The sequence below is a fragment of the Pyrgilauda ruficollis genome, unplaced genomic scaffold (assembly GCF_017590135.1).
Source record: "Pyrgilauda ruficollis isolate IOZ18807 unplaced genomic scaffold, ASM1759013v1 scaffold4, whole genome shotgun sequence".
Classification (NCBI taxonomy): Eukaryota; Metazoa; Chordata; class Aves; order Passeriformes; family Passeridae; genus Pyrgilauda; species Pyrgilauda ruficollis.
Window position 1 is genome coordinate 10034680 of NW_024525489.1, and position 17732 is coordinate 10052411.

Genomic DNA, 17732 nt, shown 5'->3' on the forward strand with positions numbered 1-17732 from the left:
TGAATACTGGAAAAGACATAACATGACAGTGTAGGGAGTAGAACTGGCAGGATTAAATCAGTATTTGATTTTGGACCTATGAGATATACAAAAGAAAATTTATTAACTGATGAGATTCTTCTATGTGTATACATAACAGTGGGTGCAACTCCATGTGCAAATAGCTTACAAATTCTTTGAGATATTCTATGATTAGTGCCACTAAATAATGAGAGCTGGGATTGTTATTAATAATTATTTTATTACCATTGTAGTAAAGATCTAAAAAGAGACACATTACATGTAAATGAGCTCTGCTCTGTTGAATTTTAATATGGTCATGCTGATGTGTATCATTGAGGAATAGTTCAGTATTTGGACATGGGTACAAGGGCAGATTCCCATGCATAGAGAAAATGTGTTTGTCTTTTATCTGAGATAAATTAGTATGTCACCTTTTCACTCTCCAGTACAGTGAAACAGACACCTGTAAAATACCATGCATTAAGTTAATATAATTTCAAAACTTATCAAGAGATAAACATGAATTCAGAGTAATCCTGGTGGTTTATTAATAGATTTCATCATATCAAATTTTCCCATCTGATGAACTGGTGTTCTGCAAAGCTAAAATAATGGAAGCATGAGATTAGTTACAAGAAAAATGGAGTTTTGATTTTCCTTATGAGCTGTGTGGCTTGTGCTGTGGTTTTGAGACCATTGATCAGATCTAGTCAGAGGGTTGCTTCTCCTCATATGGAAAGCCTTGCAGGAAGAGGGATAGCACACCAGGAGTGCTGTCAGGATGGCAGCAGGAAACCACTGTGCATTCCTGGTTTTAACCAGAGCCTCCGAAAGGCTCCAGGGCACCTGCTGCAGCAGTGTCTGTTTCTTCAGTGAGCCCAAGACACCTTCTGCAAGGGTAGGTCCCACAGTGTCTATTTTCTAGCGAGTTCCAGCTCATCTGCTTGCTTTTTGCTCTACTGAGGCTCTCTGTAGAGTCTCCACAACACAGGGTGCCCCCACCTCCAAAGTATGGAGCACTGGGGGCTGGGTGTTGAGCCCCCATGGAGAGAGCCACATGTCAGCAAGGGGGCTCAAAATTATTATTCCTGCATACACAGTATCTGCACAGCCTGGGGATCCAGTTCTGGCTGAAAAGAGCTATAAATGTGAGGTATTATTAGCACATGGCTTTGTAGTAAGCCACCCTCAGGCCACATTAAGGTTTTTGATGTTTCTCGGTTGCACTCTAAAGGGATTTTAACATGATTTCAGAAAAGGAAAGAAGAAAAAGAACTTTCAACTGCTTTTTAAATTTTAAATAAAAAATGAAACCACTTGTATTTTGATTTTCATTTCTGTTTGGAGCTGAAGATTAGTTTAGATTCAGGCTGAGCATCCTGATTATTTTCTTTTAAAAGTGATGTTGATCTTTTAAAAATGTAAATAAAAAATAAAAGATCTGGTGACCTTTTTATTGAGGTCTTCAGAGAGCTTAGAGGAGCCTTCCCTGTCTTCCTGTGTTGCAGGAATATCTCCTACTAGGGAACACAATATCAGGCTGAGTTAAAAATGCCCCAAGGGCCATATTGATGAGAGGAAGCTCACTCTCCACGGCCTTTTTAACATTCAACCATGGCGTAACTTGTTTGTTTCCTCCGTGTTGGAAATGTCAACAAATGTCACCCAAGTTCTTTGCTTTCCTTTCTTATCTTTTGACATATTATTTGATATGTGTGTGAGAGTGTAGAGTATATTAAAAAGGAACTTTACTCTCCAGTGTATTAAAAGAGTGAGTGCAAGGCTGTGCTGAAGAAAGGTTTCTTCTATTAGTTTTGCCATTAGGAAAAAAATCATTCTCTTCAAAATACTAACTGAAGAGAGAGATCAAAAGAAGACCTGTTAGCTTAAAGAGGTCTATACTTCTTTTAGCATGGGGTCTGTATTCATTGCTCTAGGATTTTCTTTGAGACAAAGTTTGAGTGCTTTGTCCAGATAATTTAAATAATTTTTTTTAACAATGTGACTTCCATTGATTTCCTGGGAGACTTTTCACAGATAAGACTTCTGGGTTCAAAATTTCAGAAGTCCTTAACATTCTTTCATAACATTATAAAAACTTCAGAGATTATTTAGTTACTCAAAAGTAAGATTCCCAAAGGGCCTGATACCCAAAGCCTGTAGGTGCTATTTTTTTTTAAATATGTCTGCAGTTCCTAAACCACTAAGATTCTTTGAAATTGCAGCCTTTGCTTTTAATGAGACTGCTGATATTTGGGTTAAATTAGCCTTTGAAAACAGTAATTTATTATACATTATAGCACTAGGTACATAATATAATTAGACTAGGTAGAATATGACATTTAACATTTATAAGGCACTTTTTGTGCAAGTATAATTATTTAATTAGGGCAGTGCTGAGAGGCCCCCAAAGCAATTTGGTATATAATTTGCTTATATTATGTGAATGCATTGAAATAAACAATTTTGGCCCAAATTGCTTTCAAAGGTGTGGACAGGACAGAAAAACAATGAGGAGTGAAAGTCTTTGATTTCATTGTAAGGACAGAGAACTCACATGGAAAAATATTAAGAGAGTTTCCAAAGGACAAATACCAGTTTTCTGCGACAAAGCTGTGAATTTAATTGCCTGTGCATGACAAGATCATCTTTCCTTTTCATCTTCAGCTGTTTCATACACACTAAATTCTGATGATTTATATACTTCTGCAATGTGTTAAACAATTCTTTTTCATCTTTAACAGTCAGATGTTTCAACTATTTGTAGACAGTTAGTCATTGCTATATATATTTCATTTTGTTTTGTTTTGTTTTTTATTCCAATCTGTCCTCCTAAAAAAAAAGATTAAAAAAAGTCCTATTAAAGCTTCCATGGATCCATCTGTGAAATTAATACCCTGTAAAGCATTTAAGGACTATGTATCAATGATATGCTGCCTCCTTAGGAGAACGTGCACTGACTGCAGTTTTCAGCAGCCAGGGTGGAACAAGATGGCAAGCATGAAGCCCTGGGCATGAAGTCGTGCCACTGTCAGTAATCTCCAGTCTCCTGCCTTTCTTTCCATTTCCATCCATGGAAATTTCCATGGATTTTACATTTTGGAAATTTTTACATTTCCAAAATTTTACAAAAGAAAGGCTATGAAAGGCCAAATACATACCTCATCACTCCAGGATTCCTAATAAGGAATATCCTGAAATGGAATTCTTAAAGTTGTATAATCTTAAACAATTATTGTTATAAGAAGGTGAAAACCTTGCAGGAAAAATAACAATTCTTGTATCATTTTTCCATGCTTTATCAATTTGTGACCAATTTAACCAACCTATTCAAGTCCCATAGTTAAATTTTGCACTAAATTTCCTTTCGCACTACAGGAATGAAAAACTCTTTAAAATTATGTATGAATGGGATACTCAGATGGAGAAGCTGATTTTACCTTAATTCTGATGATCAAATTTTTCTAAACTGATGGAAGCAATTTTTTTTTTTTTTTGCTAGTTATTTTAAATGTGAAACGATAAACAAGAATTAAATGCTGAAGGCTTTAATTGACTCCAGCACATCTGCTGTTGAGGTATAACTAGGATCAAGTCCTCAGTCCTTGACATTTTTTTCTCCCATGTTTACTTCATCCAACCTCTTATTTAGATCATTTCTGTACAAAGAGGTTGGACAGCAGCCTGTAAAATCAGACCTGTCATTAAAGTGTCATTAAAGAATATTCTCCTCATGCCAGCAATTTCTCGCAGAAATTGTAATTTCTTACAAGGAACCAATTCAAGCATAGTGGTTTGGAAATGCTGGGAAATAGTGAATTAAGTGCCTGAAAAGATAAGGGACCTGTTGCATTTTTCCCCAGCTCTTTGTGCTTTGATTAATCATTTGCTTGCATTTTGATAAGCAGCTGCACTGTGTGAGTATATTCCAACCTTGAGATGTTCATATTATTTCAGGACATTGCATCATATGCAAAGCAGTTTCCCAGCTGCTTCCTGACTCATGCTGGTAAAGGAGTAACTCACACATTTACTGGATTTTGAGGGTGGTAAAATCCTAGAAACTGAAGGCTTCTCATCAATAGACACTTTATCAAGAGAAATTATATTTCTTTCATACTTCACCAATACAGCAGTGGTTGTCAGGTTATGAACAATTTGACAGAGGGATTATTTTGGCTCTATTTGACACAGAGATACAAACTTTCTGTATTTGAGATGAAACATGCTGCCAATATTTTGGGCTTGTATGTCACTGCAGCGATGATGTACCCAGTTCCACAGGTAGCAATAAAACTTGCTTTGTTATCAGGTCCTCATGTACTGGGGAGCAGTAAAGCAATTCACAGGTATTCCTACAAGCTCCATCACTGATTTAGGCTGTGCCTTTCTGTTTGCAGGTTTTCCCTGTGGCTGTACTCTATCATTTTCAAAGCAGGGTCTCACCATATTCCTCAGTGTGAGGTGTGGTCGAATGGAAGATACGATACTTGAGGGAAATATTTCCATATTATATGGTTCAAACTGTTTTCTGACCTTGTTTGTGTCAAGGAACACAATTTCTGTGTTCCAAGGCTCTTTGCTTGATGACAAACATGCATATAAACCTCTGAGGATGGAGGGGTTTTTTACAGGTTTGAATCCCTTAAATTGTATTCATAGACATATTATATGAAAACTTTTTTTTTTTTTTTGGAAAGACATTAAAATGCACAATTCCAGTTGATCTCTAGTCCTCACCTTTCACCAGAGAAAATTTGCATGTTCAGGTTCATTGCTGTAATGAACCACATGCACTGAACCATCAAGTCAGGAAACATGGAAAGGACAAGCAGAGAGATGGAACTGGGACCCTTCCTTTGTTTATATGCCATAACTAATCCTATTTTATCTGGGTTCTCAGTTTCTTCCCATAGAGTGATGAGCACAAATCTGCTTTCCTTCATGCACCTCATCCATCCCCTCTTTGCACCCCACTCCTCTGACAGTCATAGGAACAAGTGATGACTTCAGCTGCATCCACTATTTACCTAAAGTGGCTGAAAACAGAACCCAAAAGTTAAAAAACAGTTATTTCAGTTGATTTAAGTGGGCAATAATGAAAGGGGGAGTCTAAGACCTTTGCTTCCCTAAGCAAAATTCAGTTCCAATCATTCTCAGTCATTTTAACAAAGAATTGATTTCTGGCAATGAGTTTACCATAATTTATCAACCAGTGCAATCTGACCCTGTTTGTGTATGGAATATTGATCCATGAATGCTGGTGGTTCTCAGCAATGCCTGGTACCTGAGCCAGGACTACAAAGTGTGATGGATGAAGGAAATCATTAACTTGCGTTCTGGAGTGAGGTATTTGCCATAATAAGAGCTGGTTTGACAGAATCATCTTCAGTAGAAATTAGTTTCCTTATGAAGAGAGTCCATTATTGTAGAACTCACTGGTTACTTGTCTGTATTATGTTCAAAGTTGCAAGAGAGGTGATGTACAATACAAGGGCAGAAGCTGTTTTGCCTCTGCACTGAGATCAAGAGTGCCCTATAGATAAGTAACATAAAAATACACAGCCTATTTACACCACAGAATAGTTGAGTTTGAAAACACCTTGGGAGATCATTTAGTCCACCTGCCTGCTCAAAGCAAGGTCAGCTAGGACAGATTGGCCAGGACTGTGTTCAGGCAGGATTTGAACATAGGATGGGAACTCCTTGACATCTCTGGAAAACCCATTCTGGTATTTAACTGCCTTCATGGTAAAAAAAGAATTTTCTTGTGTTGAAATGGAATTGATTGCATTTCAATTTTGTCTATTTCCTCTTGTCCTGTCACTGAATGCAACCGAGAAGACTCTAGCTCCATCTTCTTTATTCTCCCTCATCAAGTATTTGTAGATACTGGTAAGATTCCCCCTGAGCCTTCTCAAGGTTGAGCAGTCCCAGCTGTCTCAGTCTTTCTTTGTGATAGAGTGGGTCCAGCCCTTTAACCACCTTTGTGGCACTTCTCTGAGCTCACTCCAGTATGGCCTTATGTCTTTTGCCCTGGGGAGGTCATGACTGGACCCACCAGTCCAGAATTCTCTCACCAGTGCTGAGTACAGGAGAAGGAACGCCTCCCTCAGCTGCTGGCAACACTTTGCCTGAAGGCTGTTGTTGTTCTTTGCCACAAAGGCACGTTTCAGATGTCATTTTCACAAAGCTGTTTTCCAGGTGGCTGGCCCTTCATCAGCCCCATCAGGAGCTGGGGTTTTCAGTTGTACCTGCAGAGTCCTGAGAAGATCCAGTTGTTTCTTACAGTTTCTGGAGCTGTGCAGTGTGCTGACTTTGTCACAGCCACATCACATGATGACACAGACACTTTGGCAGCCTGTGGGCAAAGCCCCAGTCACACCAAGAGGTCTCAAATATGCAAGGATGCATTCTCCCTCAGGAGGTTGGTCCGAAGGGAGGTCTTTGATGTACTGGGGATAGTTCCTCCAGGGTGTTCTGGAGACTGTTCCCTGCTATGTGTCAGCACCATTGGAGAGCCTCCAGGGAAGTCTCTGGTCTCACTCTGGGCACCAATTGCTGTGCCTGCTGCCTGCTGCTGCTCTGTGCTTGTGGTGCTCACCAGCACAAACGTGGCTTGCAGCTGAATCAACTACGTGGTTGCTGACAGGTATTTAGCACTTCCTATTGTGCTGTCTTTTTTCTAGGACCCAATGTGTTATTAAATCCTTAAATATAACATTATGTTTTGACTCTCGGTACTCTCTACTGGGCAACATAATTTGCCTCTTCAGTTACTGATGAAAATAAAGCATAGAGTGGGATAACATCTGAACAGAGATTACAGACTAAATTACCAGGAAAGGAAATCAAGCATCCTAACCCTTATCTCAGTGCCTGCATTACATTTTACTTTTATTTGCTGTGGATTGGTAACACTTTGCTATTACCAAGGAAATGAGAGACTCCTGGGCATCTGGCACACCCACAGTGCACTCTTACCATTGATGAATAGGAAAGGAAGCATGAGTATACTCCAGTGCATGTCAGAGATCCAAGAAAAAAACAAGCTATTGAAAAAAGATAAAGTAAACAAGATTATCTGAATGAAATCAAGAAATACTTTCAGAGGAGGTTAAACTGTTGTGTTTGTTTAGAGCTCTTCAGCAAAATCAAAGATTTTATGCTTTTTTGAGCAAAGAAGCATCAAACACTCTCTGCTATCCTGGAAATGACACCCTGCAGAGGACCTTCCACAGATGTTGTCTTCATCATTCTTATTTTTATTGTCAGGAGGTACCACTGAGTACCTCTGTATAAGAAGAACTGAGATGTCCTTGTAATACAGCTTCCAGTACATTGGAAAGGGGTATTTTGTCATTTTTTGGTGGCTTTTTCAAGGGGTTTATGACTCAGAGGTCCAAGTCTTGAAATCCTTACTCATATTTCACTTGGGCAAACCTCCCACAGGTTATAAAATGGAGACTTTAGAATCTAGTTCAGAAAAAGGAGAGATCAGTCTCCAGAATTCAGATATACAATATACCTTCCATAAGTCAGCAGGCATAAAGCAGCATAAGTGGGAAAATTCCGAGCAGAAAGTAATTCCTGCAGGATGGACACTTCCTTCCCATTCTGAGCAGTGTTACAAGGATGTGCATGTGTTTGCAGACCTTGCTGTGAGCAGACTCACAAGTGAGAAAATTAGTTGAGTGTGTGTTGGGCAGATAAATTTCATCCAGGAAATCAGATTGGTTATTATAAAATATTTCTGAGACTGAAAGGTGCTTCTCTGTGTGTTGCTTGGTTGAGGTAAGAGATGTGTTCCTTAGTCATTTAAACATATGCCGGAAGATCACTGTGGACTGTGATAATAAAAGATTTAATTTTTATTTCTTTCTGAATTATTATTATCTGATTATTTTAATCTCTTCTTTTATATGAACATCCATCTCCTGAGAAGAATTTCTGCGTTTTCTCATACCTCGTGATTATATGTATGCAAGTAACATAAGGGAGAAGATGGAGATTTTCTCCTATATTTAGACTGAAAAACTCATTTAAAAAAAAAAATTCATCTACACAAAAAGCAACATCTCATGACAATCATGGTGAGGAACAAGAGACTGTCAAGATCACTCTGAATTTCAGCATCTCTCACATTAAAGGCCAGTACCTCATCCAGGAGGCCAACACCACTTCTTTCACAATAGCAGATATGTCATCCCAGTCTGAGCTTCCTGCTTTGGGGAGGGAGCGCTGTGGGCCTGAAGCAGCTCTGGTTTTATCCGGAGGCTCAGATTCCCTGACACTTCTCAGTCAGATCGTGTAACCTTTGTGCTGATCTTATTCAGGCTGGTAGTTTTTGGCAGCAAGTGAGGGTAATGTGTTCATGCTGGTCTACTTAGATGTGACATCATCCTCGGGTACCACCGGCCAAAGTGGATTGAGGCATTTGTAGATCCTGTCAAGCACAGAGCTGTATTTAATTAGATCAGTCTAATGCAGAAAGACCTTTGCCACTCCTTGTTCCTGCTGGACATACAGCTCAGTGGCTCAGTGCCCTTACTGTGCTCTGCACCCTTCACTAGGGTCTCCTCTGACTGCAGACCCTGTGGAAGCAATGAACAGCAGCAATCATCACTTTTCCCCACTTCTCCTGGCTGAAACATTGCAGTTTTCCCTCCCTGGAAGGAAGTTGTATTTCAGTTTTCCATAACAATTTTTGCTACTGATAGGAAGATTTTACTGCACTGCTGAAGGAAGCAGATGCTTGTTTGCTAATATTGGGGAGATTTTCATGCATGTCAGACTGCTATTTTACAGACATAGTTAGCTTCCATACACTCTGGGTACCATCCAGACAGTGTATTTTGCTTTGTAATTGTTCTACAGGACTCTTATTCTTTCTGGAAAATATTGATTTGGCTTTCCACCTCAAAGCTTGAACCATCTTTCTGATTATTTCCTGAACAGTAGATGATAGGTGGAGAATTTAAGAAGGGAAACTCTAATAATTTTGGACATTGTTTCCATAATAGCCCAACAGAAAATAAATATGTAACCTTTGGGATGTGTTGCAATTTACTGACAAATGCAATCTATTCTTTGAGTATTCTTATAAACACTGAAGAAAGTGCATCGGCTGTAGTATGAGAATACATCTAATTATTTCTCCCTGATTTTGTGTTAATGCGTGTAGACCTAAGGGCAGGGAAGAGTATGTTGTATCTACTACAAATAAATCAGTGCAATTAACTGCTGATATATGCAAACTGACCTTAAGTGCTAATACACATCTGTTTCTAATATCAGGAATCTAGCTTAGAACAGGCAGTAAAGGGATCTGGCCTTGGATCAATGAAGGAAATTTCTTGAACAAATTGGGACCAGAGAGGTCAGTCTTCTGAAAAACATAATTAAATTGGGACTGAACTGGAAGCCTCACACATCAAAGAACTGCAGTGATCAAATGATTAGGGAATGAAGGAGGGGGGGGTGGGGTGGGATGCAGCAGAAAGCAAGAAAAAAACAGCAAAGAGTGTGTAAGACAGCAGCTTCAGTCATGGTATATGAGAAGCAGAAAGAGTTTAGAGGCACAAAAAAGGAAAACTAGTCAAAGACAGACTAAGTAAAAAAACCCAAAATGTGTGAAACAAATACCAGGATATGCTGGTACACACTAGAAAGTAAAGAGTACACAAGGAAATGAGAAATAAAGCATGCAGAAAGACAGTATTAGGAATGCAACAAGAAAATCCTTGGGTAATGGAGCCTGTTGTTGGCAATATAAATTTAAATGCAGCATATAGCAGCTGGCTGCTCTTATCTGATAAGACTCATTCTGAGCATAGTCGGTGAGCAGAAACTGCAAAGTGAAGCAGAATACATATTTGAAATATTGGAGTCTTATATATTTTATTTTATCACATGTTTTCCCTTCATTTTAATTTTAAGAGACTTGTTCTTTTTTTTTGCTGACTTAGTGCCAGTGAAAGGTGCTGCACAGAGAACCCTGGGGATTGAAGACTTTTGTTTCCTCATAAATAAACATAGCAAGTGTAGTAGAAAATCAGCTTTCTTCATCTTGCTTTCTACTCACCTTCCTCCAGACTAACCTGAAAGACTTTCCATCTTTCCTGGAACAAGGTCTCTGCAGACCAGATGGAGTTTGATGAGCAGCTCAACATGAGCTGGCACTGTGCAGTACAGAAAGCCAATCATATCCTGGGCTGCATCCAAAACAGCATGGTCAGCAAGGCCAGGAAAGTGGTTTTACCCCTTTACTCTGTTCCTGTGAGACAGCTCCTAGAGTACTGCATACAGTTCTGTGCTCCCAGCATAGGAAGGATGTAGAACTATTGGAGCAAGTGCAGAGGAGGGCCATGAAGTTGTTAAAAGCACTGGAGCACCTCCCTGATGAAGACAAAGAGTTGGGTCTGTTCCCTGGAGAGGAAAGGGTTGCACTGAAATCTCACAGTATCTGAAGGAGGCCTGTAGGGAAGCCAGAGAGGGACTCTTCCTCAGAAAGTGTAGTAACAGGACAAGGAGGAATGGCTTCAGGCTGAAAGATAGTAGATTTAGATTGGATATTAGGAAAAAGTTATCTCCTGGGAGGGTGGTGAGATACTGGAACAAGTTGTCCAGGGAAGTTGTAGATGCCCCATCCCAGGAGTTGTTCAACACCAGGTTTGTTGGTGGTTCAAGCAACCTGGTCTAGTGAAAGGTGTCCCTGAAGGGGGGACTAGAACCAGATGATGTTTAAGGTCCTTTCCAGTCCAAACCATTCTATGATTCAAACAGCACACTCATGAAATCATAAATTTTTTTGGATTTGAAAAGGGCTTTAAGATCACTGAGTCCAACCACTAAACCCTGTCTCTAAGGGACACATCTACATGTCTTTTAAGTACCTTCAGGGATGGTGCCTTAACCACTTCACCTGAGCAACAATTTCTAGTGCTTGATAAACCTTTTGGTGAAGAGATTTTTCTTATATTCAATCTAAACCTGTTCTAGTACAACTGGAGGAAATTTCATTGTTCTACTGCTTGATGCCTGAGAGATGAGATCATCTCCCACCTGCCTCCTTTTAGGTAGTTGTAGAGAACAATAAGGTCCCCCTGAGCCTCCTTTTTTTCCAGATGAAACAACCCCATTTCTCTCAGCCACTCCTCATAAGATTTGTGCTCCAGACCCTTCACCAGCTCTATTGCCTTTTGGAAAGGGAAAAAGCCTTCAATCTCATTAGCAAGACTGAAATACCATTATGTACTTGCACTGTTGTTATTTATAAAATAATAGATTAGGGATGCTTTTTATTTCTTTTCTGTTTTCTTTCCTGGTGCTGTTTCCCAATGTACTCATTTGTACTAGTCAAGATTTCTTCACAGTCAGGAAATTTTGAAACCTACTCCACTATATATGAGCTTCCTACTGGTGACAGGTGAGCCTCTGAGCTAGGGTTAAGCCATTGGAGAAGAAGAATGAGAGATATCAGGAAAGGAGGCAAAGTGTCTTTCAGGAGATTCTGTTCTGCAGGCACTCTGGGCAGCAAATGGGGCATGGGGACAAAGTCACTTCAGCCACACACAGACACACACTGCCACTGCCTCTGCTGACTGCCACTCTTGGCATGACAAAGAACCAATGGTTGAGCTAGAGAAAACACTGCACAAGATGCCTCTTATCCACAATCTCCCTTCCTGTGCCATGACAACAGACTGCTCCATAAACTGTTCTTACATGCACACACAGTTTCCAGATACTTCGCAAACAACTGATTAGCAGAAGTCAGTACTTCTAATTATCTTACAGAGGAGAAAGAGAGGTTAATTGAAACTCATCCAAGGTTACATACATAGCAAGACATGATGAAGTAATCCAGGAGTTAATGTTAAAGCCAGATTTCTTCTGCAGAGACAAAAGCACTGCATCTCTTCTTTTAATGTAATTAGGTAAACACTGTCCATGACACTTGATTTGTGTTAAAAAATTCTGCAGTGATATGCCTTAAATGTGGAAACATCATTGTGGAAAGAGAAGGTATGAGAGTTGGGTTTTCCATGAGGAACTTGGTAAATTATTTTGGGCAAGACATTTGAGGCAGATTGTGCTTCTTCTTACTCACCTTTTAAAACTAGGTAGAAGTTTTCTGTTTTTCAAAGTGCATTAAGATTCTGGTGTGAAAGTACTGGTATTGCTATAAAAAGTCTCCTTTCTTTCCCCCATCCATTTACAGTTCTTTGGAAATAGGTATCTGTGTAGCCAGGTGCAACAAAGTCTACAACTTTAAAAAGCTGCTCTTCTTATACTAGAGGTAATGGGAATGTGAAGTTCTCCAGAGAAACAGTAAGTTATTCTCCTGTATGTGAATCAAAAAGGGAGAAGTGCTAGAAGGAGAAATTTAATGGACAGATCTGGTCCCACCCAAAGTGAAAAGCAAGAAAGTACAGTAGAAAGTTTACCAGGCTGCTGAAAGAGCCCAGGGACTGTGGAGGCCATGTGTTCTGTCATGCAATGGCATAGCAGGATCCTTATGTTTCCTTCCCAGAACTCTGCTAATTTCTCACTGACCCATGAGCCAAACACAGAGACAAGGCACTGGGCTTGTATTCCCTGTAACAGGGGACCTCTGCCACCAAACGCCTATGCTAACACCCCCAGGATTCCTAGGGCATTCAGCAAAAGTGATTGTTTGTTATGGTTTGTTTTTGTTTTTTTTTTTTTTTTTAATGTGGACTTCAAACCTGCCTTGCTTATGTTTCAAAGGATTTCCAGATCTTTGTATAGCACTTTGTGCACCCAATTAAATTTATGAGAAATAAATCAGCAAAAGACCTTTAGTTTTGTAGGCCTTGGATTTCCTACCAGTGTCTCTCTGCATGTAGGTCATACATGAAAGAAAAACTGCAGTCTGCACTCCAAATAAAGAATACTTCCTACAGAATATTGGACAGACTTTGTCTCTTGGGCTGAATGAAGGGTCAATAAAAAAAAAAAGAAAAAAAAAAAAAAGAAAAAATAGAAAAAAGTAACAATCCCAGATAAAGAAGAATTCCAATTCTAATTATCCTCCTCTTCCTTTGATGTGGAAGGAAATAAGAATGCATAAAGACTTTTATAAGAATTAAAGTAAGCTTGAGATAAAGAGTTACCTGAGGATTTTCTGTTATGGCTCAGAGCCAAGGGGAATTTGGATTCAGACCATGAGAAGGGGCCTTCAGTTGTATTTGCCCAAAGCAGTAGGGTCTATTGATGGACATTTATGTTTCTTGCCGCAGGCAATATCTCTGAGAGAATTGCTCCTTAGCACCTTTTCATCTTCTGTGTGCTCAAAATGAGTAAGAAACAGAGTAACTGGTAACTTCTCTACTGTGCTGATAAAGCAAAATGTAGGATTGCTGTTAAGAACAAGATAAATAAATTAACTGAATGGCTAAAAATAGCAGAGGGGCCCAGCTTAGCTGACTCATGAGCTTGTAGATGAAATCTGATAGAGACTGGCACACAGCATTAAAATAGGATAAATGCTGACAGGCATTAAATGAACAATCAAAAATGAATGGACCTTCAAATGGCCTGTGGGAGAAAAAAAACAAATCAGCCCAAGCCATTTATAGTTAGTGCTCAAGCCATTTATAATTAGTGGTGTTGAAAATACTGCTCCTCATCTCCTGTGTATCTGTCATGGGAAACCACCATCCTGACAGATGTGCAGTGACTGCACTGGAAAGCTCTAGGAAATTGCCCAGATAGACCTGTTGCTGATGCAACACACCTAAGTGTGTATGTTTACACACTTAGGTGTGTTGGATTTTCTAAATGGCCTCTTTGTCTTCAGCTTGTTTTTGTATGCTTACAAGTAACTGCCTACACATTTAAATTTTGTGCATTACCAAAAATCATCCAGGTTGCTAAGCACTGTTTTGTGCCAACAAATCAGGCAGCTAAAGCCTCTGCTTTCCAATCAGTGAAGGTAGAATGGCAGAACTGTTTTCACAGGTAAAATCACACTAGTCAACAAAATCTGGCTATGATTATTAAGGTTATAATGTGCCATTCACAAGTTCTGGATTGAGCCGTATACTTTTTTTCTATTTTGGTCAGAGGTTTTACCCACTGGCAGGTATCAGGCCATGTGACAAAACTTGTTTATAAGATCGTTCAGGTTTCATGAGACCACTTTAAGAAAGGCATTAGATGAAGCATTCAAAATACTTGTTCCTAGTGTTTCTGAAATGTAATGTTTTAATTTGGAAACCATGTGTTTCATGTACATTTTTTTCTAAAGTAAAATATTTAATTAATGAGTAAATCAAGCATGCCTACTGGATTTATGTACAGGACTGAATTAATTTAGTTATTACAATCAGCACTCAGCAATTAAAAATTGAACAGTAAGCCTCAAGGCAGATACAAATGAGACTGACCTTGGCATTGCAGGTAGTCATCATTTTAGAGTAAAAATTGCCGTCTTCTGCAACACAAGTAATTTAGGCTAATTGCCAAGAGGACTTTTAGGCACACATTTCTTTTGTTCTGTTCTCTGTGTGTGCATGAAGGCTTTTTAGTGCTTCAAGTGGCATGATGCCAGATCAGACAAGGTCTAGAGATTAGTCATGAAGAAGTAGTGGCACCTGTACCCTTTGGATGGAAACTAGAGTTTCCAGGGATATCTGTCCAGTTTCCAAAGGATGTGTGTCCCTAATTGACCAAGTCCTGGAATCATAGCATGACTATGGAACAAGTTCACTTGTTAGACAATGGAGAACCTGCACAGCTCAGACCATCTTAACGGCAGAGTGGACTGTTGTCTAAAAAGGCCGAACTCGGGTTAAAGTTTTTTCAGCAGGCAAAATGTTAATAATGTTGATAATGTTGATAATGTATGTCTTCTGTGTGGATACTCTGATTCCAAACATGAGGTGGGCACAATGATGCATAATTTCCTTCACAGAAGTCTAACAAAGCTAACCAAGTGTCTCACCTCTGCTTTCATGAAACTTACTCTCTCTATTGAAAAGTGAGAGTAGTAAATAATTCTGAGGCTTCTGCACTTCAGATTTTATCTGAAGTGATGAAAATGTCCCAAATGTATTGTGGGGAACTGCCAGACAGGCAGGTGCTTGGAAGTACACAGAATGTGTTCACTAAGTTTTATTTTCTCACAAAATGAGTCTCAAAATCTTGACTAATTTTGTACATTTCTTAAAACCAAATGGCTTATAATGGTAACTTCATTTCAGTCAAGTGCTAGCAATAATGAAGAGTGCTCTAACAGACCTACATCTTGTTTCTTTACTTAAGAGCTCTAGCTACATTTCTTTGGAACTAGGATGTAAGTTCATTGTGGATCTAAGTGCTCTAGGGTCACTAAGGCTGCTAGACACACACACTGCCCAACCATCAGGGACATCTTTGTCAGAGAAGCTAAAAAACATAAAATATTTCTCCTGGATCAATACCACTGTGAAAAATTAAAATCCATATATACATGCACATTTCTCAGAATTTCTTCTGAGAAGAAAGTAACTCAATCCCAGCTGAAACCAGAACAGTGAGCACATACACATTAGTGCTCAAAATACCCTTTCCATACACACTGCAAGAAAGTGAATCTAGGAAGGAGCTTGTACCATGTTTTCCAAAAGGTCACCGAAGAAAAATTTGCTAGTAGGTTAATTATATCAAACAGAAACAAAATTTTTGACTGATTCTGAAATTTGTCTGATAAGATTTGGGGTTACTATTGTCTTTTAAGTGTTATATGTTAAAACTTCATAAAAGCATCCAAGGGGTTTTTTTTTGCCTAAGTAACCTGAAATGTGAAGAGGTTACTAATTGCAGAGATTAAGTGTGCTGGACCATTAGCGTATGGATTTGTTCTTTTAAAATGTATGGAAAGTATTGGTATTAATGAAAGACATTAGATACTTTAGTAAACTAGGAGAGATGAAAGCTCCATTGATAATCTGGGCTTTTGATAGATGCATTATTTCCATCTTGGTAGTGGTAAGAAATTGGGTAATATTAAAAAATTGGGTAATATTAAAAAAAAATAGCATGACTGGTGTCAGAAAAATATAATGAAAGCATTATGAAAAATGAAGAAAAGCTTTCCAAGAATGCACACATAGAGACACAGGTTTTGCCCATGAAAGACTGAATGAGAGCAGTATCTTCCTGCATGAGAAAGCCCTGTCTAAGAAAATATTTGATTATTTCCTTGGGATCAGTTGAATGGATTAAATCAGCCTTCAGAGAGTGAGCCCTTTTGGAAATCAGCTTTTATGCATTATCCTTACCTCTGTTCTGGATCCAGTTATAACCAGTTTTTTAAGCACTGCAACCTTAACAAAAAATATTCTTACATTTAGGACCATCCTGTGAGGCAATTCTGCTGGGACATATACACCCTTTTAGCCTAGCTCTTCCTAAATACTAGCAAGCTAAAACTGCTTCCATGCTAGGGAGCACAGAGCAGGAAGGAGGGACTTCCAGCTGATTGCAAATGTGAAAACAATAGAACAGCATTCAAATGAGTCAAATCACATAAATAAACCTCTCGTAGTAAGGGGGTGAAAAATATTTTTAGGGCCATCTTGCTATGGCTGCAATATTCAAGAAAAAAAAAGTTGTACAAAGGGCAAGAAAATTTTTACACTTTACTCAGAGTTCCCTCTTTTCTGTTACTGTGAAAAAAGTATCAGACACATTAGTATGGGTAGAGTTTAGTATAGACAACCACAAATACCTGGAGAAATGTGTTCTTGTAAATGTTCCCTCTTTATGTGTAAAACGTAAGGTGGCTGGACAAGCAGGAAGTTCATGTGCTAGAGCTATTAATTTTTTTCAATGGAACTAGCTCCTTAAAAGGCCTAGCCAAAATCTCCATTGCATTGTCTGTGTGCACCTGATGAAGATCAGGTGAATGAGCAAAGAATGCAGGAGCCTAGGCAAGCAAAAAATAAAAAAGCCCAACAAAAGCAGTGTTGGTTGTCCTGAATTTGAGCCTCTAAGCTGCTAGGCGCAAATGGACTTTAAACACCTAAAGAGTTCCACAGTTGCTCACAAAGCCAGCAGTGGCGTAACACCAAGCCTGTGTTTCCTTGGATGGGCTACTGAGGACACATCCAGATGCAGATATTTGCTTTCCTTATGACCATTGCAATTGCTTGGTGAGTGAAGCATAAACTGCTTGTATGGATCAGGGGAAACATAAAACCTACCTTTCCACACAGATTTTTGGTGATGCAAGGGAATAAGGAATAAGTTTTGTCCTGACCTAGTCCCATCCTCTTTTATGCCTTGTTGATTAAACTGCTTATGAAAATAGGTGTGAAACTTCACCCGTCACTGCAATCCTTCAAGCTCTGCATTGAGGGTAGGTTTCCTAGTCACATAAATTCACTTAAAACAGAGATAAGAGAAGATAAAGAACAAGGAAAAGGGCAGCTCTCAGGAAAGAAAACCCTGTTCCTCCACAGCACCTACCAAACGGAAAGGAGGTATCTTAGCTCACATATACAGTCCCTGGAGCCTGGGTTCCAAGGTGCTTGGAAACTGTAGAATCAGAGCCACTACCCATCCATCTCTCCTTTTTTTATTTTTTCTTTCTCTCCCTTTTCCCAGCCTTTATGCTGCATGTTGTTTGTCTGACAGTTACCTTGCGCTTGGCACTGTGGTAGGCAAAGGTTATTGGAATTTAAATGCAAAGTTCAATGAATATAGAATTAAAAAATGCC